The following is an 18274-nucleotide window of genomic DNA, read 5'->3' as shown; positions in this document are numbered from 1 at the left end:
GGCAAATTGCAAAATATTATGCCACATGAGAACCTCGAACAAATATTAGCAACCAAACAAGCTACTCTTGTAGACCGTTTGATTCAGGCATTCCCAGCACACAGCGCCGGTGATGGTTCTCACACAAGCTGCAGGGGGCTACATGGCAGAGGTGTTAGAGGTGCACACATCAGAAGTGGCGTTGGACAGAGGGGTTTTCTGACCAGGTTGTGGAGTGATTTCGCAATGACCGCAGACAGGACAGGTACTGCAGCATCTATTCAAAGTGACAGGAGACAACATTTGTCCAGTATGGTTACTAACTATTTTTCATCCCTTATCGATGTTCTCCCTCAACCGTCATTCCCATTTGATTACTGGGCATCCAAATTAGACACCTGGCCTGAATTGGCAGAATATGCATTGCAGGAGCTTGCTTGCCCAGCAGCTAGTGTGCTATCAGAAAGAGTATTCAGTGCTGCTGGTTCAATATTAACCGAAAAAAGGACTCGTCTGGCTACCCAAAATGTGGATGATCTCACCTTCATTAAAATGAACCACTCCTGGATTTCAAATTATTTTGCCCCACCTTTCCCGGCTGACACCTAGCTTTCCTATAAAAATTGCTTGCTTGTGGACTGGTCTTACTGAGTGTTCCAATCTCTTAATTTGCAGCAGCTGTTTGTCCAGCATACGACATGTTTACACCTCCCCCAATGGGAAAACTCCCCCCACGGGGCCGTGGTCTCGCCACTTGGCGCAAGCACCCGTTACAGTGCTGTTTGTCTGAAGAGGTGGGTGTGCCCGCTTTTGGTCGAAGGCACTGCCACTGGGTCCCTCATAGTACAATGTAGTGTCTCTGGCGGTGGTGGTGCGCACTGTTGTGAATTTACTTTTTGCTCCCTCTAGTGGTTACTAGTTTTTTGACTCTGGTTTTACTGTCATTCCTTTTATCCGCACCTGGGTCGTTAGTTAAGGGTGTTGCTATTTAAGCTCCCTGGACCTTCAGTTCAATGCCTGGCAACGTAGTTATCAGAGCTAGTCTGCTGTGCTCTTGTCTACTGATCCTGGTTCCAGTTATATCAGCTAAGTCCGCTTTTTGCTTTTTGCTATTTTGTTTTGGTTTTGTATTTTTGTCCAGCTTGTTCCAAATATATATCCTGACCTTTGCTGGAAGCTCTAGGGGGCTGGTGTTCTCCCCCCGGACCGTTAGACGGTTCGGGGGTTCTTGAATTTCCAGTGTGGATTTTGATAGGGTTTTTGTTGACCATATAAGTTACCTTTCTTTATTCTGCTATCAGTAAGCGGGCCTCTCTGTGCTAAACCTGGTTCATTTCTGTGTTTGTCATTTCCTCTTACCTCACCGTTATTATTTGTGGGGGGCTTCTATCCAGCTTTGGGGTCCCCTTCTCTGGAGGCAAGAAAGGTCTTTTGTTTTCCTCTACTAGGGGTAGCTAGATTCTCCGGCTGGAGCGTGTCATCTAGAATCAACGTAGGAATGATCCCCGGCTACTTCTAGTGTTGGCGTTAGGAGTAGATATATGGTCAACCCAGCTACCACTGCCCTATGAGCTGGATTTTTGTATTCTGCAGACTTCCACGTTCCTCTGAGACCCTCGCCATTGGGGTCATAACAGTTTGCCAGGCCAGTATTAAATGTTTAATGCATTGCAGAAGAGGGATTATAAGAAAGAAGATTCTGAGTTTTTTTTTTTTTTTTTTTTCTTCTTCCCCTTTACCTCAGAGTGGCTATGCTTGCTGCAGACATGAATGTCCAGACCTTGATTACAAGTGTGGACCAGCTGGCTACTCGTGTGCAGGGCATACAAGACTATGTTATCAGTAATCCTAGGTCAGAACCTAAAATACCGATTCCTGAACTGTTTTCCGGAGACAGGTTTAAGTTTAGGAATTTTGTGAATAATTGTAAATTGTTTTTGTCCCTGAGACCCTGTTCATCTGGAGACTCTGCTCAGCAAGTAAAAATTGTTATTTCGTTCTTACGGGGTGACCCTCAGGATTGGGCTTTTTCGCTGGCGCCAGGAGATCCGGCATTAGCTGATATTAATGCGTTTTTTCTGGCGCTCGGTTTACTTTATGAGGAACCCAATCTTGAGATTCAGGCAGAAAAGGCCTTGCTGGCTATGTCTCAGGGGCAGGACGAGGCTGAAGTGTACTGCCAAAAATTTCGGAAATGGTCCGTGCTGACACATTGGAACGAGTGTGCACTGGCCGCTAATTTTAGAAATGGCCTTTCTGAAGCCATTAAGAATGTTATGGTGGGTTTTCCTATTCCCACAGGTCTGAATGATACTATGGCACTGGCTATTCAAATTGACCGGCGGTTGCGGGAGCGCAAAACCGCAAATTCCCTCATGGTGTTGTCTGAACAGACACCTAATTCGGTGCAATGTGATAGAAAAATCGCAAATTCCCTCATGGTGTTGTCTGAACAGACACCTGATTTAATGCAATGTGATAGAATCCTGACTAGAAATGAGCGGAAAATTCATAGACGCCGGAATGGCTTGTGCTACTACTGTGGTGATTCTACACATATTATCTCAGCATGCTCTAAACGTATAGCTAAGGTTGTTAGTCCTGTCACCGTTGGTAATTTGCAACCTAAATTTATTCTGTCTGTAACTTTGATTTGCTCACTGTCGTCTTTTCCTGTCATGGCGTTTGTAGATTCAGGTGCTGCCCTGAGTCTTATGGATCTGTCATTTGCTAAGCACTGTGGTTTTACTCTTGAACCATTAGAAAATCCTATTCCTCTTAGGGGTATTGATGCTACGCCATTGGCAGCAAATAAACCGCAGTATTGGACACAGGTTACCATGTGCATGACTCCTGAACACCGCGAGGTGATACGTTTCCTGGTTTTACATAAAATGCATGATTTGGTTGTTTTAGGGCTGCCATGGTTACAGACCCATAATCCAGTCCTGGACTGGAAGGCTATGTCAGTCTCAAGTTGGGGCTGTCGTGGTATTCATGGGGATTCCCTGCCTGTGTCTATTGCTTCTTCTACGCCTTCGGAAGTTCCGGAGTATTTGTCTGATTATCAGGATGTCTTCAGTGAGTCTGAGTCCAGTGCACTGCCTCCTCATAGGGACTGTGACTGTGCTATAGATTTGATCCCAGGCAGTAAATTTCCTAAGGGAAGACTGTTTAATCTGTCGGTACCTGAACATACCGCTATGCGTTCATATATCAAGGAGTCTCTAGAGAAAGGACATATTCGTCCGTCTTCTTCCCCTCTTGGTGCGGGATTCTTTTTTGTGGCAAAAAAGGACGGATCTTTGAGACCTTGTATTGATTATCGGCTTTTAAATAAGATCACTGTCAAATTTCAGTATCCTTTACCGCTGTTGTCTGACTTGTTTGCCCGGATTAAAGGTGCCAAGTGGTTCACCAAGATAGATCTTCGTGGTGCGTACAACCTTGTGCGCATTAAGCAAGGTGATGAATGGAAAACCGCATTCAATACGCCCGAAGGTCATTTTGAGTACTTGGTGATGCCTTTTGGGCTCTCCAATGCGCCTTCAGTTTTTCAGTCCTTTATGCATGACATTTTCCGGAAGTATCTGGATACATTTTTGATTGTTTATCTGGATGATATTTTGGTTTTTTCTGATAATTGGGATTCGCATGTGGAGCAGGTCAGGTTGGTCTTTAAAATTTTGCGTGAAAATTCTTTGTTTGTCAAGGGCTCAAAGTGTCTCTTTGGTGTACAGAAGGTTCCCTTTTTGGGGTTCATTTTTTCCCCTTCTGCTGTGGAGATGGACCCAGTCAAGGTCCGAGCTATTCTTGATTGGACTCAGCCCTCGTCAGTTAAGAGTCTACAGAAGTTCTTGGGTTTCGCTAACTTCTACCGTCGTTTTATCGCTAATTTTTCTAGCATTGTGAAACCTTTGACGGATATGACCAAGAAGGGCTCCGATGTAGCTAACTGGGCTCCTGCTGCCGTGGAGGCTTTCCAGGAGTTGAAACGCCGGTTTACTTCGGCGCCTGTTTTGTGCCAGCCCGATGTCTCACTTCCCTTTCAGGTTGAGGTGGATGCTTCAGAGATTGGAGCAGGGGCCGTTTTGTCGCAGAGAGGCCCTGGTTGCTCTGTTATGAAACCTTGTGCCTTTTTCTCTAGGAAGTTTTCGCCTGCCGAGCGAAATTATGATGTGGGCAATCGGGAGTTGTTGGCCATGAAATGGGCATTTGAGGAGTGGCGTCATTGGCTCGAGGGTGCTAAGCATCGTGTGGTGGTCTTGACTGATCACAAAAATCTGATGTATCTCGAGTCTGCTAAACGCCTTAATCCGAGACAGGCCCGCTGGTCATTGTTTTTCTCCCGCTTTGATTTTGTTGTCTCGTATTTACCAGGTTCAAAGAATGTGAAGGCCGATGCTCTTTCTAGGAGCTTTGTGCCTGATGCTCCTGGAGTCGCTGATCCTGTTGGTATTCTTAAAGATGGAGTTATCTTGTCAGCTATTTCTCCGGATCTGCGACGTGTGTTGCAGAGATTTCAGGCTGATAGGCCTGAGTCTTGTCCACCTGACAGACTGTTTGTCCCGGATAAGTGGACCAGCAGAGTCATTTCCGAGGTTCATTCCTCGGTGTTGGCAGGTCACCCGGGAATTTTTGGCACCAGAGATCTGGTGGCCAGGTCCTTTTGGTGGCCTTCCTTGTCAAGGGATGTGCGGTCATTTGTGCAGTCCTGTGGGACTTGTGCTCGAGCTAAGCCTTGCTGTTCTCGTGCCAGCGGTTTGCTCTTGCCCTTGCCTGTCCCGAAGAGACCTTGGACACATATCTCCATGGATTTCATTTCTGATCTTCCGCTATCCCAGGGCATGTCCGTTATCTGGGTGATATGTGATCGCCCTGGTGGTCGTGGTGAGGGTTCGGTGACCCCTCACTAAGGGGGGGGTACTGTTGTGAATTTACTTTTTGCTCCCTCTAGTGGTTACTAGTTTTTTGACTCTGGTTTTACTGTCATTCCTTTTATCCGCACCTGGGTCGTTAGTTAAGGGTGTTGCTATTTAAGCTCCCTGGACCTTCAGTTCAATGCCTGGCAACGTAGTTATCAGAGCTAGTCTGCTGTGCTCTTGTCTACTGATCCTGGTTCCAGTTATATCAGCTAAGTCCGATTTTTGCTTTTTGCTATTTTGTTTTGGTTTTGTATTTTTGTCCAGCTTGTTCCAAATATATATCCTGACCTTTGCTGGAAGCTCTAGGGGGCTGGTGTTCTCCCCCCGGACCGTTAGACGGTTCGGGGGTTCTTGAATTTCCAGTGTGGATTTTGATAGGGTTTTTGTTGACCATATAAGTTACCTTTCTTTATTCTGCTATCAGTAAGCGGGCCTCTCTGTGCTAAACCTGGTTCATTTCTGTGTTTGTCATTTCCTCTTACCTCACCGTTATTATTTGTGGGGGGCTTCTATCCAGCTTTGGGGTCCCCTTCTCTGGAGGCAAGAAAGGTCTTTTGTTTTCCTCTACTAGGGGTAGCTAGATTCTCCGGCTGGAGCGTGTCATCTAGAATCAACGTAGGAATGATCCCCGGCTACTTCTAGTGTTGGCGTTAGGAGTAGATATATGGTCAACCCAGCTACCACTGCCCTATGAGCTGGATTTTTGTATTCTGCAGACTTCCACGTTCCTCTGAGACCCTCGCCATTGGGGTCATAACAGCGCACCCAACGTCAGACACACCGTTGTAACATGAGGGGCCCTGGGGCGGTACCGCCGGCCACAAGAGAGTTCCCCCCCCAGCTCAAACTGTGCTCTACCACGTTCAAAATTATCTCGCACAGCTCCACCAATGTTTAGTCTATGCGCTGACATCATTCAATGCCTGGCCCTGACAAACAATACCAATTTGTTGACATCTATGATGCTAGTTAAAATAGTCTGGGTCAGTATCCTATATTGACACCAGTAAATACTAATTTACTGCCAAATTACTTTGTCATAAACTCTGCAGATGAGCCCACCCCTGTACCTAAGCATGCCACCCTTTTTTAATTTATTGTTGTTTTGCGAGACATTAACATCTATTTATTTTTTGGGAGTACTAACTGTGTCAGACACTCCTTGCAATACTCCTCCACTGACCACAATGCTGCCTGTGTATCCATGTAACCGATTTAAATCTGCCATGAGCCTATTGTTTGTTATGTTAGGCCTTTGTTAGCCTGTCTGCGGTCCCTACTTGCAATACTCCTCCACTGACCACAATGCTGCCTGGAGTGCCTGCCTGTGTATCCATGTAACCGATTTAAAACTGCCATGAGCCTATTGTTTGTTATGTTAGGCCTTTGTTAGCCTGTCTGCGGTCCCTATTTGCAATACTCCTCCACTGACCACAATGCTGCCTGGAGTGCCTGCCTGTGTATCCATGTAACCGATTTAAAACTGCCATGAGCCTATTGTTTGTTATGTTAGGTCTTTGTTAGCCTGTCTGCGGTCCCTACTTGCAATACTCCTCCACTGGCCACAATGCTGCCTGGAGTGCCTGCCTGTGTATCCATGTAACCGATTTAAAACTGCCATGAGCCTATTGTTTGTTATGTTAGGCCTTCGTTAGCCTGTCTGCGGTCCCTTCTTGCAATACTCCTCCACTGACCACACCAATGCTGCCCGTGTACCCCTGGAACCTATTTAAAAGTTCATAGAGCCTAGTTATATATTTTATTTACTATTAATAAGGCCATGATGGACTACGCTGTACCACGCTACAAGCTAACCAGTCGACACTTCTTTTGCGAGAAAAGCCATCCCAACCCTCCACCAGCATGTAAAAGACCGCATTGTCCATGCACTCTGGCAATCTGTGAGTACAAAGGTGCACCTGACAACAGACGCATGGACCTGTAGGCATGGCCACGGAAGATTACGTGTCCATTACAGCGCAATGTGGTGGATGCATGGTCCACAGGGGACAGCCTACTAAGTCTGTCTGCAGTCCCTAATTCAAATTGTCCTCCACTGTCTAAATCTGGGCTTCAACCTTCTGGCTTTCGGCCTACAGTATCAGATCTTAAACTGCATTTGGCCTTCAACTTTGGTTACGGCCTACTAACGGTGTCTGCCCCTCCCTTGTGTTGACCTCCACTGTATAAAGCTGAGCTTCAACCTTCTGGCTCTCATTAAGTGCTGTTTTTTAAAAACTTGGTGGTTAGGGCCTACTAACGGTGTCTGCCGCTCTCTGGTGTTTGTCCTCAACTGAATAAAGCTGAGCTTCAACCTTCTGGCTTTCGGCCTATAGTATCAGATATTAAACTGCATTTGGCCTTCAACTTTGGTTACGGCCTACTAATGGTGTCTGCCGCTCCCTGGTGTTGACCTCCACTGTATAAAGCTGAGCTTCAACCTTCTGGCTTTCATTAAGTGCTGTTTTTTAAAAAACTTGGTGGTTACAGCCTACTAACGGTGTCTGCCCCTCCCTGGTGTTGACCTCCACTGTATAAAGCTGAGCTTCAACCTTCTGGCTCTCATTAAGTGCTGTTTTTTAAAAACTTGGTGGTTAGGGCCTACTAACGGTGTCTGCCGCTCCCTGGTGTTTGTCCTCAACTGAATAAAGCTGAGCTTCAACCTTCTGGCTTTCGGCCTATAGTATCAGATATTAAACTGCATTTGGCCTTCAACTTTGGTTACGGCCTACTAACGGTGTCTGCCCCTGCCTGGTGTTTGTCCTCAACTGAATAAAGCTGAGCTTTGACCTTCTGGCTCTCATTAAGTGCTGTTTTTTAAAAACTTGGTGGTTAGGGCCTACTAACGGTGTCTGCCGCTCCCTGGTGTTTGTCCTCAACTGAATAAAGCTGAGCTTCAACCTTCTGGCTTTCGGCCTATAGTATCAGATATTAAACTGCATTTGGCCTTCAACTTTGGTTACGGCCTACTAACGGTGTCTGCCCCTCCCTGGTGTTGACCTCCACTGTATAAAGCTGAGCTTCAACCTTCTGGCTCTCATTAAGTGCTGTTTTTTAAAAAACTTGGTGGTTACAGCCTACTAATGGTGTCTGCCCCTCCCTGGTGTTTGTCCTCAACTGAATAACTTTTTTGGAAGTGCATCTGAACAGCAAGGTGGATTGCTGTTGAGGGGAGATAGAGAGAAAAAAAAAAAAAAAAAAATCTATAAATCTTCAGCACAGCGAGTGTGAGCGAGCTGAGTGTGACCTGAGCGTAAGTGTGAACGGCGGTAAGTGTGTGACTTGTGATTCAGTGAGGAGGTATTTGGAAGGCCTTTAACAAATACCTGTGTGAATTTGTATGAGTTGCTGAATTGGGAGTAGCTATATTCATAAGGAGTTAACTTAGGGTGGGGGCTCATAATTAAGGGGATATAAGGGGCAGCTGTTTGGGGCTCCAGTCCTTTTTGGAAGTGCATCTGAACAGCAAGGTGGATTGCTGTTGAGGGGAGATAGAGAGAAAAAAAAAAAAAAAAAAATCTATAAATCTTCAGCACAGCGAGTGTGAGCGAGCTGAGTGTGACCTGAGCGTAAGTGTGAACGGCGGTAAGTGTGTGACTTGTGATTCAGTGAGGAGGTATTTGGAAGGCCTTTAACAAATACCTGTGTGAATTTGTATGAGTTGCTGAATTGGGAGTAGCTATATTCATAAGGAGTTAACTTAGGGTGGGGGCTCATAATTAAGGGGATATAAGGGGCAGCTGTTTGGGGCTCCAGTCTTTTTTGGAAGTGCATCTGAACAGCAAGGTGGATTGCTGTTGAGGGGAGATAGAGATATTTATTTTTAATTAACGTTTCTGTGTGGTGCAATCCCCATTAGGAAATGTGCTCCACAATTGTTAATGCCATCCAGTGCACATCTTGCCACATGTATGCAGTCCTTGACCAGCCGGTCGAGGGTGCATACTGCTGTGCGAGATGTGAGCACATTGTGCATTTGGAAACCCAGATACTGGATCTAAATGTGCAGCTGGCAACACTGAGATCCATAGACAATATGGAGAGGAGTCTTCTGCTCACAGAGCAGACGCTCAATGGGATAGATGAGGAGGGGGATGGTAGGATGGAGCTGCAGGACAGTGTGGCAGTTAGCTGGGTGACAGATAGAAGGCGGGGTAGAGGGAAGAGTGCCAGGGAGGCTAGTCCTGATCTGGCACACCCCAATAAGTTTGCTAAGTTGGCAGATGAGGGGGGTGCCAGTACAGGGGTAGCACTGCTGCAGCCAGGCATGTCCTCTGAAAGCCGGAGGAGTGACTGCTCCAGTAAGGAGGGAAAAAGGAGAGCAGGGCAGGCCAGACAGGTGCTGGTAGTGGGGGACTCAATTATTAGGGGAACAGATAGGGCAATCTGTCACAAAGACAGGGATCGTCGGACGGTGTGCTGCCTACCTGGCGCTCGAGTCCGACACATCGCTGATCGGGTGGACAGATTACTGGGAGGGGGTGGTGAGGACCCAGCGGTCATGGTGCACATTGGCACAAATGACAAAGTTAGAGGTAGGTGGAAGGTCCTTAAAGATGATTTCAGGGAATTAGGCTGCAAGCTGAAAGCAAGGACCTCCAACGTGGTATTTTCCGAAATACTGCCTGTACCACGTGCCACGCCAGAGAGGCAACGGGAGATTAGGGAGGTTAATAAGTGGCTCAAGAAGTGGTGTAGGAAGGAGGGGTTTGGGTTCCTGCAGAACTGGGCCGACTTCTCAGTTGGCTACAGGCTCTACGCTAGGGACGGGCTGCACCTCAATGGGGAAGGTGCAGCTGTGCTGGGGGAGAAAATGGTTAGAAGGTTGGAGGAGTGTTTAAACTAGGGATTGGGGGGAGGGTATTCATTTTATAGGAGGGGAAGATAGTGCAGATAGAGACCTGGGCACAAATAAGGAAGTTGGGGGTGGCGGTGGCATGGGGGGTGGGGTTAGAACAGTTAATAATTTAAGAAAGAATAGAGGTACAGAGAGTAACATCAAGTGCATGTATACTAATGCCAGAAGCCTCGCCAACAAAATGGACGAATTAGAACTAATGTTGTTGGAGCATAATTATGACATGGTGGGGATATCTGAGACGTGGCTGGATGAGAGCCATGACTGGGCTGTTAACTTGCAGGGCTATAGCCTGTTCAGAAATGACCGTACAGATAAGCGAGGGGGAGGGGTGTGTCTATATGTAAAATCTTCCTTAAAACCCATCCTGCGTGATAATATAGGTGAATTTAATGAAAATGTAGAGTCCCTGTGGGTGGAGATAAGGGGAGGGGGAAAAAATAATAAATTACTGATAGGGGTTTGTTATAAATCTCCAAAACTAATGGAAGCAATGGAGAATATCCTCGTAAAGCAAATAGATGAAGCTGCGACTCAAGGAGAAGTCATTATTATGGGGGACTTCAACTACCCTGAAATAGATTGGGGAACAGAAACCTGCAGTTCCAGTAAAGGTAATCGATTTTTGACAACTATGAGAGACAATTACCTTTCACAACTGGTTCAGGACCCAACAAGGAGGGGGGCACTGCTAGACCTAATATTAACCAACAGGCCAGACCGCATATCAAATATAAGGGTTGGGGGTCACTTGGGGAATAGTGATCACAAAATAATAAGTTTTCATGTAACCTTTAATAAGATGGGTAGTAGGGGGGTGACAAGGACACTAAACTTCAGGAGGGCAAATTTCCAACGGATGAGAGAGGATCTTGGTGCAATTAACTGGGACGATATCCTGAGACACAAAAATACACAAAGAAAATGGGAGACGTTTATTAGCATCCTGGATAGGACCTGTGCACAGTATATACCGTATGGGAATAAACATACTAGAAATAGGAGGAAACCAATATGGCTAAATAGAGCTGTAAGGGGCGCAATAAGGGACAAAAAGAAAGCATTTAGAGAATTAAAGGAAGTAGGTAGTGAGGAGGCATTAAATAAATACAGAAAATTAAATAAATTCTGTAAAAAGCAAATCAAGGCAGCAAAGATTGAGACAGAGAGACTCATTGCCAGAGAGAGTAAAAATAATCCCAAAATATTCTTTAACTATATAAATAGTAAGAAACTAAAAAATGACAGTGTTGGTCCCCTTAAAAATAGTCTGGGTGAAATGGTGGATGAAGATGAGGAAAAAGCCAATATGCTAAATGACTTTTTTTCATCAGTATTTACAAAAGAAAATCCCATGGCAGCCAATATGACTAGTGATAAAAATTCCCCATTAAATGTCACCTGCTTAACCCAGCAGGAAGTACAGCGGCGGCTAAAAATAACTAAAATTGACAAATCTCCGGGCCCGGATGGGATACATCCCCGAGTACTGCAGGAACTAAGTACAGTCATTGATAGACCATTATTTTTAATCTTTAAAGACTCCATAATAACAGGGTCTGTACCACAGGACTGGTGTATAGCAAATGTGGTGCCAATATTCAAAAAAGGGGCAAAAACTGAACTCGGTAATTATAGGCCAGTAAGCTTAACCTCTACTGTGGGTAAAATCCTGGAGGGCATTCTAAGAGATGCTATGCTGGAGTATCTGAAGAGGAATAACCTCATGACCCAGTATCAGCACGGGTTTACTAGGGACCGTTCATGTCAGACTAATTTGATCAGCTTCTATGAAGAGGTAAGTTCCGGACTGGACCAAGGGAACCCAGTGGACGTAGTATATATGGACTTTTCCAAAGCTTTTGATACGGTGCCACACAAAAGGTTGTTACATAAAATGAGAGTAATGGGGATAGGGGAAAATATGTGTAAGTGGGTTGAGAGCTGGCTCAGGGATAGGAAACAAAGGGTGGTTATTAATGGAGCACACTCGGACTGGGTCACGGTTAGCAGTGGGGTACCACAGGGGTCAGTATTGGGCCCTCTTCTTTTTAACATATTTATTAATGACCTTGTAGGGGGCATTCAGAGTAGAATTTCAATATTTGCAGATGACACTAAACTCTGCAGGGTAATCAATACAGGGGAGGACAATTTTATATTACAGGATGATTTATGTAAACTAGAAGCTTGGGCTGATAAATGGCAAATGAGCTTTAATGGGGATAAATGTAAGGTCATGCACTTGGGTAGAAGTAATAAGATGTATAACTATGTGCTTAATTCTAAAACTCTGGGCAAAACCGTCAATGAAAAAGACCTGGGTGTATGGGTGGATGACAAACTCATATTCAGTGGCCAGTGTCAGGCAGCTGCTACAAAGGCAAATAAAATAATGGGATGTATTAAAAGAGGCATAGATGCTCATGAGGAGAACATAATTTTACCTCTATACAAGTCACTAGTTCGACCACACTTAGAATACTGTGCACAGTTCTGGTCTCCGGTGTATAAGAAAGACATAGCTGAACTGGAGCGGGTGCAGAGAAGAGCGACCAAGGTTATTAGAGGACTGGGGGGTCTGCCATACCAAGATAGGTTATTACACTTGGGGCTATTTAGTTTGGAAAAACGAAGACTAAGGGGTGATCTTATTTTAATGTATAAATATATGAGGGGACAGTACAAAGACCTTTCTGATGATCTTTTTAATCATAGACCGGTGACAGGGACAAGGGGGCATCCTCTACGTCTGGAGGAAAGAAGGTTTAAGCATAATAACAGACGCGGATTCTTTACTGTAAGAGCAGTGAGACTATGGAACTCTCTGCCGTATGATGTTGTAATGAGTGATTCATTGCTTCAATTTAAGAGGGGACTGGATACCTTTCTGGAAAAGTATAATATTACAGGGTATATATATTAGATTCCTTGATAAGGCGTTGATCCAGGGAACTAGTCTGATTGCCGTATGTGGAGTCGGGAAGGAATTTTTTTCCCCATGGTGGAGTTACTCTTTGCCACATGGGGTTTTTTTGCCTTCCCCTGGATCAACATGTTAGGGCATGTTAGGTTAGGCTATGGGTTGAACTAGATGGACTTACAGTCTTCCTTCAACCTTAATAACTATGTAACTACTATGTAACTATGAATAAAGCTGAGCTTCAACCTTCTGGCTCTCATTAAGTGCTGTTTTTTAAAAACTTGGTGGTTAGGGCCTACTAACGGTGTCTGCCCCTCCCTGGTGTTGTCCTCCACTGTATAAAGCTGAGCTTCAGTCTTTCGGCTTTTGGCCTAAAGTATCAGATATTAAACTGCATTTGGCCTATTAGTGTGTTTGGGCCCTTAAAACAGTGTCTGCTGCTCCTGGGTTTGCTACTCCACTGAACAAAGCAATGCCGCCTGTTTAGTCCTGTTACCAATTTTGAACTGCATTTAGCCTACTTTATTCTTTGGCCCTATATCTGTTTCCTCCTCATCCTGCCCATTGCCCAGCCACTGCTAGATGAGTCTGCTGGTACATTGACCTAGACCACTACATTTCCCTTGCACTCTACACAGCCAGAATCTGACCCTGCTGAAAGTAAGGTTCCCCTTCCCGCATGTTATACCACCTTACACAGGGACAAAGAGGAAGGTGCAGATGAAAGTGCAGGTTCCTTCATCAGGTGGGGGGGGCATACTCGTTTGCAACGTCACTGGCACAGGGCCCCTCAGAGTACGCAAAAGTATCGCTGCTGGTGGGAGGCGCCCCCGCCATGCAAACACACCGCTGTACTTTGAGGGGCCCTGTGCCAGTGCCAATGCGAACGAGTGGGCCCCCCCTGCTTGCTCACGATCACAGCACTTGCAACGTTGAAATACTTACCTCTCCCTGCTCCACCGCCGTGACGTAGTCCACGATTCCTGGGCCCACTAAAACCTTGAACCAGCCCTACCCCCCACAACTTTTGCCAAATGACCCCCAAGTTCCAATGAACAACTATTATTATAAAGTTAATTAAGATTGACAAGCTTCAGAAACAAGATGGATGTTTTTGGCATTAAAATGGGCACTGTAGGTGTTTTCCTGGCCTCCACTCACTGCCGACTATGCTTCCCCATTGACTTGCATTGGGTTTCGTGTTTCGGTCGATCCCCGACTTTTAGCGATAATCGGCCGACTGCACTCGACTTGACTCTGGACAAAGTCGGGTTTCACAAAACCCGACTCGATCTTAAAAAAATGAAAGTCGCTCAACCCTACCTGGAAGTCGTGAGCTAGTCAAAAATGTACTTGAGAAAGGTGGTCCAGGAAAACTTTGTTCATCCTGGGCAGACAAGGTGTATGTAATCATCAAGAGGAAGTCCAACAACAGCCCAGTTTCTGAAATCAGACTGGAAACAGGAGACAACAAAATAGAAATAGTACATTGGAACTTTCTACTTCCCTGTTATTACCTCCCACCGCAACAAGACATCAACATTGACCAAAACCAAATGAGAGATTACCACATGCTGAAGCTTCTGAGGTGGACAGTGAACTTAAGTCCATTTGAAGAAGACCAGACGCTTGTACTTCACATACCAACAAGAAGTAAAACTTACCATCCTCGTGAAAGTGAACTTAGCCCTGAAGCTCCAGAGATCATACCAAGAAATACAACAAAGGTTCATTTCAGATCTAAGGATCAAACACCAGTTGCCAAAGATATCGATAGAAACCTAGGGTTAGAGGAATTATCAGACCATACAGAAACTGATGATTTGACAGAAGAACCAGAAGCTACGGATGTAGTTACAAGAGCGTTGGTGGAGATATTGTACTGAAGTACTGGAAATGAATGCAGACGAAGAAACCCCTGTAACATAAGAATCTGTAGTATAAGAGGAACAGCCCTTCAGGAGGACTTCAACTTGAGATGTAAGACAACCAGTGATACTGACATATGATTCATTAGGTTAACTGAGTAAAGTTCCAAGGACTGTTGAGGTAAAACAGGTATTGCTGCCTATAGGCGAGGTAAACCAACCAGAGTGGTATCTCTCAGTTATGTACTTTACAAAAGACTTTACCTGAGTGTATAGACTCTTTGCCTTAGCTTAAACTCAAAGACTTTGTAATAACAAAGAATGATAAAAGTACTCAAGACTAGTTAACCTTAGCTGGTTAAAGACGGATGAAAAGCTTCAGCTGAAGAGATGCTGATTGTGTAAGTTGTTCTATTTCTTGCAGGAGATCTACAAGCAAGTTAGTTAGGATAAGATTGTTGCAATGTTTAAATTGAATTCTAAGGCTATGTGCACACTTTGCGGTGTGCTCTGCGGGTTCTCCCGCAGCGGATTTGAAAAATCTGCAGGGCAAAACCGCTGCGGTTATCCCTGCAGACTTATCGCGGTTTCTTTTGCGATTTCCGCTGCGGGTTTACTCCTATACTATTGATGCTGCATATGCAGCAATATGCAGCATCAATAGTAATGTTAAAAATAATAAAAAATGGTTTATACTCACCCTCTGACATCTGATCTCCTCGACGATGCACGCGGTGATCCGGTTCCAAACATGCTGTGTGAGAAGGACCTTCGTGACGTCACCGCCGGTCCTGCTCGCACAGCAACCCTGAGACCGGACAGCCGCGTGCAGCGCTGAGAGGTGAGTATATCATTATTTTTTATTTTAATTCTTTTTTTTTTTTACACTAATATGGTTCCCAGGGCCTGGAGGAGTCTCCTCTCCTCCACCCCGGGTACCATCTGCACATTATCCGCTTACTTCCCGCATCGTGGGCACAGCCCCATGCGGGAAGTTAGCGGATCAATGCATTCCTATGGGTGCAGAATCGCAGCGATTCTGCACAAAGAAGTGACATGCTGCGGGTTGTAAACCGCTGCGTTTCTGCGCGGTTTTTCCCGCAGCATGTGCACAGCGGATTGTTGTTTCCATAGGGTTTACATGTAAATGTAAACGCAATGGAAACTGCTGCGGACCCGCAGCTGCAAAAAAGCTGCGGATCCGCGGTAAAACCCGCAAAGTGTGAATATGGCCTAAATGAACAGTGTTTAACATACCCACAGTGTTACTGTACATGACTTTCACCACCTTTTCCAAAAGTACAGTTAAGGGAGAATAACTCCTAGGGGTTGGTCAGACCAACTAGAAAGAAGACAAATGTCAGGGATGACATTAAATTAGGAGGGAAGAGTGTGACAGATAGAAGCTGAACTGATGATGTAGAATCAAGCAACTATAGGAGTTAGATGGTTATAGCAGACAGGGAGAGGTTAGCTCAGCATCAGAGGATACTGGGGAAAGTTGCTATTGTGTCCTGGACATCCAAGAGTAAGATGTGTGCTAGAGAGTCTCCTGTCAGACTGAAATCAGACAAGCTGTATAGACCATTAATATGATTTCTACCCACTGACTATGGTTCAGGGCAATCGCTCAGAGTAAATGATACCTCCAATACCTGTGCAATTCTAATGAAATCCTGAAAACCTGACATGTTGGAGGCCGTGAGGGCTGGAGTTTGAGTAACACTGGATTATAGGATAGGAATATTTGGAAACATTAAAATGATACTGGATGTCAAGTTCCCATTAATGTTGTATTTGTTCAGAAATTGTCTGTACATCTTCCACATAATAACTGTATAGCTGCTCAGTAAATATTTCCTACACTTCTAGGCACAAAGATTGTAATTACTGAATTATTTTCCAACCAGCATTAGAATTGTGACGGCGACATCAAAATTTTCCTTTTCCTGCTTATCACAGCTTGTTGCAAATTCCTTTTAAAGAATGCCAAAAGCTTATTTATTATTTAATGTAACCATAGAAATGAGGATGACTTTTAGAAAAGATTACAGGGACAGTTAAAATAGATATTTTGAGAGTGAACTTATAAAATTCTAAATGCATTTTGGTCATCTCCTAATACCTTCAGTCACATTGTCTTACTTTTATATCCAATCTATCATACTCTGTAGACTCTGCCAACCCTTCTGCCTTTCAGAGGTGGTCATACCACCCTCTAGGTCAATCCCACCAGATCCAGTATCACTTTGCAACCTGGCTCATCCATTTTTTATCCTGTGACCTTCCAATTATCATCAATGGTGTGTTTATTTTCTTTGTTCATAGTTGAATCTCCATATTTGCCTATCAAATTCTGTTCACAAAGACAACTATTAATTCTCCAACATATGACATAGGAAATACACTCACTGGCCACTTTATTAGGTACACCTGTCCAACTTCTTGTTAACACTTAATTTCTAATCAGCCAATCACATGGCGGCAACTCAGTGCATTTAGGCATGTAGACATGGTCAAGACAATCTCCTGCAGTTCAAACCGAGCATCAGTATGGGGAAGAAAGGTGATTTGAGTGCCTTTGAACGTGGCATGGTTGTTGGTGCCAGAAGGGCTGGTCTGAGTATTTCAGAAACTGCTGATCTACTGGGATTTTCACGCACAACCATCTCTAGGGTTTACAGAGAATGGTCCGAAAAAGAAAAAAAATCCAGTGAGCGGCAGTTCTGTGGGCGGAAATGCCTTGTTGATGCCAGAGGTCAGAGGAGAATGGGCAGACTGGTTCGAGCTGATAGAAAGGCAACAGTGACTCAAATCGCCACCCGTTACAACCAAGGTAGGCCTAAGAGCATCTCTGAATGCACAGTGCGTCGAACTTTGAGGCAGATGGGCTACAGCAGCAGAAGACCACACTGGGTACCACTCCTTTCAGCTAAGAACAGGAAACTGAGGCTACAATTTGTACAAGCTCATCGAAATTGGACAGTAGAAGATTGGAAAAACGTTGCTTGGTCTGATGAGTCTCGATTTCTGCTGCGACATTCGGATGGTAGGGTCAGAATTTGGCGTAAACAACATGAAATGAAAGCATGGATCCATCCTGCCTTGTATGGAGCATCTTTGGGATGTGCAGCCGACAAATCTGCGGCAACTGTGTGATGCCATCATGTCAATATGGACCAAAATCTCTGAGGAATGCTTCCAGCACCTTGTTGAATCTATGCCACGAAGAATTGAGGCAGTTCTGAAGGCAAAAGGGGGTCCAACCCGTTACTAGCATGGTGTACCTAATAAAGTGGCCGGTGAGTGTACATTGGACCTGGTCTTCTTCCCACTTTGCTCACCTTACTAACTCCCCTGTTTGAATGCAACCTTCTTTCCTTTGTCTTTAAGATTTTAATCCAACCCACTCTCACAATTCCCTTACATATCACATACACAGAAATCTTCATGCCTTTAACACCCAGCAGCTTATTATCATCATTGCCCCAAACTTTTCAATCTCCTGTTCCAATCTCCGGCCAAAATAATACTCAAAAGTGTTCGGGATGAAGAATTGCCCCACTACACTCAGAAATTATTGACATAGTTGTTGTAAAGATTATAACGGATAGCTCAGGAGACTCTTTGCATGGAACAAGACAACTACAGGACACAGTTTTATAAGTGGTAAAGTCTATATTATCACACGGTGATTCAAACAGGTGCAGAGAGAAACTCA

This window comes from Ranitomeya variabilis, chromosome 6 (assembly GCF_051348905.1).
Source record: "Ranitomeya variabilis isolate aRanVar5 chromosome 6, aRanVar5.hap1, whole genome shotgun sequence".
In the NCBI taxonomy this organism is placed as follows: domain Eukaryota; kingdom Metazoa; phylum Chordata; class Amphibia; order Anura; family Dendrobatidae; genus Ranitomeya; species Ranitomeya variabilis.
The sequence above is the reverse complement of the archived record's forward strand: the minus strand, read 5'-3'. Positions refer to the sequence as shown.